Source organism: Megalopta genalis, unplaced genomic scaffold, assembly GCF_051020955.1.
Source record: "Megalopta genalis isolate 19385.01 unplaced genomic scaffold, iyMegGena1_principal scaffold0068, whole genome shotgun sequence".
Taxonomy (NCBI): domain Eukaryota; kingdom Metazoa; phylum Arthropoda; class Insecta; order Hymenoptera; family Halictidae; genus Megalopta; species Megalopta genalis.
In genome coordinates, this window is record NW_027476137.1 from 385001 (window position 1) to 390591 (window position 5591).

Here is a 5591-nt window from a genome sequence, read left to right on the forward strand (position 1 = left end):
CAAAGCAAACGATGGACGAGTGTAAACACCCGCCACCGATTGGTTTTGATCTAATAAAAGCGTTCCTACCATCTCTGGTCGGAACTCTGTTTTGCATGTATTAGCTCTAGAATTACCACAGTTATCCAAGTAAATTTTAGTACGATCTAAGAAACCATAACTGATTTAATGAGCCATTCGCGGTTTCACCTTAATACGGCATGTACTGAGACATGCATGGCTTAATCTTTGAGACAAGCATATGACTACTGGCAGGATCAACCAGGGAACTATACAATATGTATATATAAAATGGACAAAATTTAAATCCTTTTCCATCGTCGCCTGTTTCATATATATATGTCAGGTCGACACACCACTTTTCTCTTTCAAATATGTACAAGTTTTGCCACATTCCGCGCTTGTAACATATCTTCTTTAACGCTCAATTTCTTTCATTTTTCTACCATACAGATATTTTACCGTACGCCCAAAAACGTACGTATTATATTTTTGTTCTATCATAAAATCACATTTTTCTACGTACGCCAGCTTCGTACGTTTCTATCTTTGCCTTCATAAAATCACAAGATAATTTTATCTTCAAGAGTCTCGCTATTAACATCTTGTAAGATAAATGTACGTCCCAGCTAAAACGTACAAATACTTCAAGTTAAGTAATAATATATCATCGCTATTGACAAATTTTTAAGATCCAAGACACAGTTCTCTCTATATGTTTTAATATTTTTTATGTACTCAAATATATTCAAAGGAAAAAGTACATGGGTGATGCCATAGTCGTGGAAGCGCGTACGCTCACGCTGATCTTCTGACCGCCGGAAGCACGAAACCTCTGATCTGGGCAAAATCGGCAAGCCGAGGAAGAACGGACAGGACACATGCTGGACTGGCGAGAAAGCGTGTTCTTCCGCTCGCGCTAGGCATTTCGATTTCTGACACCTCTTGATTTAAAAAATCAGTTTTTTGATAGTTTTCTCTCTCCACTGGGCTATTCATTTTAGCCACAGTTTTCAATTGGTACGATTTGCTTCCAAATCTTACAGATGCATTTTAAAAAATTTTTCCATCGCTCGGACAGAAGAGTCGATTGCTCAGTGAGTACGAGTATACATACAAAGTGCATACGGGTAACCAACCCCGTAGGGCTTGCCACATATGGGCCATTCGGTCAAAGACACCGACCCGTGGCCACGCTGTGTGGAGAAAAGTCCGTAACGTAAACGGCACGAAACAGTCAGGACCGAAGCCCCGAAGGAGCTCTGAGACAGCTTCTCGACCGAGATCGTAGAATTGGCCCAAAACCCGCTCTGCTCCGTCCGCCTCGCACGGACCGTGTATCTCTTATAGATACCGAACGGCCGGCAAGGACGCCGGCGCCGCCGGCCGAATAGCACGCGCGCTTATGAGTGTAAACCGCCGCGGCAACAGACCGCCCGGTCGTGCTGTTGTAACATAGCGCGTGAACGAACGAAAAAAAAATTTATAGTAAACATTAAAATAAATTACATTACCGTAAACTAGACAAAAAATTACACATTTTTTCCCAATATGAAAATTTTCACAAACTTTTCAAAGTCCCATCGCATCGAGTAAACTTTTTTAATAACGCTTCCGCACGATTCTAAATGCTTAATCCATATGTGAAATCGATCACTGATCACGAATATCGTATTTAAAAAAATTACAAAAATTTATTTTTCAAAATAATCAAAAAAAACCGAAAAATCACAAGAGTAAAGTACCATTATTTTAAACAATATGTCGTTCTAAATGCTTAATCCCTATGTAAAAAAGTTATCTAAGCAAGAATATGTAATTGAAAAAAATTAGAAAAATTTATTTTAGCCGTAAATCGAAAATAATGGGGACACCGGAGCTGTTCGAAGCGCCGAGACGCGCCGCGTACGGCCGAATATTTTCTAAGTCCCAACGTACCGATCAAGAGTAAAGTACCATTTTCCTACATTAGATTTCGTTCTAAATGCTTAATCCCTATGTAAAAACGTTAGTTAAGCAAGAATATCGTATTTTTAAAAAAATCTAATGATAGGATTTTCCAGAAAATTGAAAAAACCGAAAAATGTCAAGAGTAAAGTGCCATTTTCTGACATTAGATTTCGTTCTAAATGCTTAATCCCTATGTAGAAACGTTAGTTAAGCAAGAATATCGTATTTTTAAAAAAATCTAATGATAGGATTTTTCAGAAAATTGAAAAAACCGTAAAATGTCAAGAGTAAAGTGCCCTTATTTTAAACAATGTATCGTTCTAAATGCTTAATCCCTATGTAAAAAAGTTATTTTAGCAGGAATATGTTATTGAAAAAAATTAGAAAAATTTATTTTAGCCGTAAATCGAAAATAATGGGGACACCGGAGCTGTTCGAAGCGCCGAGCGCGCCGCGTACGCCCGAATATTTTCAAAGTCCCAACGTACCGATCAAGAGTAAAGTACCATTTTCCTACATTAGATTTCGTTCTAAATGCTTAATCCCTATGTAAAAACGTTAGTTAAGCAAGAATATCGTATTTTTAAAAAAATCTAATGATAGGATTTTCCAGAAAATTGAAAAAACCGAAAAATGTCAAGAGTAAAGTGCCATTTTCTGACATTAGATTTCGTTCTAAATGCTTAATCCCTATGTAGAAACGTTAGTTAAGCAAGAATATCGTATTTTTAAAAAAATCTAATGATAGGATTTTTCAGAAAATTGAAAAAACCGTAAAATGTCAAGAGTAAAGTGCCCTTACTTTAAACAATGTATCGTTCTAAATGCTTAATCCCTATGTAAAAAAGTTATTTAAGCAGGAATATGTTATTGAAAAAAATTAGAAAAATTTATTTTAGCCGTAAATCGAAAATAATGGATCGAGCGAATCGGTCGATTGCGCCGAGACGCGCTATGATGCAACAGACGAGCGATTGGAACGCCCGAATATTTTCAAAGTCCCAACGTACCGATCAAGAGTAAAGTACCATTTTCCTACATTAGATTTCGTTCTAAATGCTTAATCCCTATGTAAAAACGTTAGTTAAGCAAGAATATCGTATTTTTAAAAAAATCTAATGATAGGATTTTCCAGAAAATTGAAAAAACCGAAAAATGTCAAGAGTAAAGTGCCATTTTCTGACATTAGATTTCGTTCTAAATGCTTAATCCCTATGTAGAAACGTTAGTTAAGCAAGAATATCGTATTTTTAAAAAAATCTAATGATAGGATTTTTCAGAAAATTGAAAAAACCGTAAAATGTCAAGAGTAAAGTGCCCTTACTTTAAACAATGTATCGTTCTAAATGCTTAATCCCTATGTAAAAAAGTTATTTAAGCAGGAATATGTTATTGAAAAAAATTAGAAAAATTTATTTTAGCCGTAAATCGAAAATAATGGATCGAGCGAATCGGTCGATTGCGCCGAGACGCGCTATGATGCAACAGACGAGCGATTGGAACGCCCGAATATTTTCAAAGTCCCAACGTACCGATCAAGAGTAAAGTACCATTTTCCTACATTAGATTTCGTTCTAAATGCTTAATCCCTATGTAAAAACGTTAGTTAAGCAAGAATATCGTATTTTTAAAAAAATCTAATGATAGGATTTTCCAGAAAATTGAAAAAACCGAAAAATGTCAAGAGTAAAGTGCCATTTTCTGACATTAGATTTCGTTCTAAATGCTTAATCCCTATGTAGAAACGTTAGTTAAGCAAGAATATCGTATTTTTAAAAAAATCTAATGATAGGATTTTTCAGAAAATTGAAAAAACCGTAAAATGTCAAGAGTAAAGTGCCCTTACTTTAAACAATGTATCGTTCTAAATGCTTAATCCCTATGTAAAAAAGTTATTTAAGCAGGAATATGTTATTGAAAAAAATTAGAAAAATTTATTTTAGCCGTAAATCGAAAATAATGGATCGAGCGAATCGGTCGATTGCGCCGAGACGCGCTATGATGCAACAGACGAGCGATTGGAACGCCCGAATATTTTCAAAGTCCCAACGTACCGATCAAGAGTAAAGTACCATTTTCCTACATTAGATTTCGTTCTAAATGCTTAATCCCTATGTAAAAACGTTAGTTAAGCAAGAATATCGTATTTTTAAAAAAATCTAATGATAGGATTTTCCAGAAAATTGAAAAAACCGAAAAATGTCAAGAGTAAAGTGCCATTTTCTGACATTAGATTTCGTTCTAAATGCTTAATCCCTATGTAGAAACGTTAGTTAAGCAAGAATATCGTATTTTTAAAAAAATCTAATGATAGGATTTTTCAGAAAATTGAAAAAACCGTAAAATGTCAAGAGTAAAGTGCCCTTACTTTAAACAATGTATCGTTCTAAATGCTTAATCCCTATGTAAAAAAGTTATTTAAGCAGGAATATGTTATTGAAAAAAATTAGAAAAATTTATTTTAGCCGTAAATCGAAAATAATGGGGACACCGGAGCTGTTCGAAGCGCCGAGCGCGCCGCGTACGCCCGAATATTTTCAAAGTCCCAACGTACCGATCAAGAGTAAAGTACCATTTTCCTACATTAGATTTCGTTCTAAATGCTTAATCCCTATGTAAAAACGTTAGTTAAGCAAGAATATCGTATTTTTAAAAAAATCTAATGATAGGATTTTCCAGAAAATTGAAAAAACCGAAAAATGTCAAGAGTAAAGTGCCATTTTCTGACATTAGATTTCGTTCTAAATGCTTAATCCCTATGTAGAAACGTTAGTTAAGCAAGAATATCGTATTTTTAAAAAAATCTAATGATAGGATTTTTCAGAAAATTGAAAAAACCGTAAAATGTCAAGAGTAAAGTGCCCTTACTTTAAACAATGTATCGTTCTAAATGCTTAATCCCTATGTAAAAAAGTTATTTAAGCAGGAATATGTTATTGAAAAAAATTAGAAAAATTTATTTTAGCCGTAAATCGAAAATAATGGATCGAGCGAATCGGTCGATTGCGCCGAGACGCGCTATGATGCAACAGACGAGCGATTGGAACGCCCGAATATTTTCAAAGTCCCAACGTACCGATCAAGAGTAAAGTACCATTTTCCTACATTAGATTTCGTTCTAAATGCTTAATCCCTATGTAAAAACGTTAGTTAAGCAAGAATATCGTATTTTTAAAAAAATCTAATGATAGGATTTTCCAGAAAATTGAAAAAACCGAAAAATGTCAAGAGTAAAGTGCCATTTTCTGACATTAGATTTCGTTCTAAATGCTTAATCCCTATGTAGAAACGTTAGTTAAGCAAGAATATCGTATTTTTAAAAAAATCTAATGATAGGATTTTTCAGAAAATTGAAAAAACCGTAAAATGTCAAGAGTAAAGTGCCCTTATTTTAAACAATGTATCGTTCTAAATGCTTAATCCCTATGTAAAAAAGTTATTTTAGCAGGAATATGTTATTGAAAAAAATTAGAAAAATTTATTTTAGCCGTAAATCGAAAATAATGGGGACACCGGAGCTGTTCGAAGCGCCGAGCGCGCCGCGTACGCCCGAATATTTTCAAAGTCCCAACGTACCGATCAAGAGTAAAGTACCATTTTCCTACATTAGATTTCGTTCTAAATGCTTAATCCCTATGTAA

General features: G+C 34.5%; 1 non-coding gene across 1 annotated transcript in view; it reads right to left on the reverse strand.

The window, feature by feature from the left end:
• Positions 1 to 268, reverse strand: part of LOC143261774 (small subunit ribosomal RNA) — a 1921-nt gene extending 1653 nt beyond the window's left edge. Inside the window, exon 1 of the ribosomal RNA XR_013035816.1 lies at positions 1 to 268. This exon is cut by the window's left edge and continues 1653 nt beyond it. This is a non-coding gene — a ribosomal RNA (small subunit ribosomal RNA).
• Between the last annotated feature and the right edge of the window lie 5323 nt (positions 269 to 5591).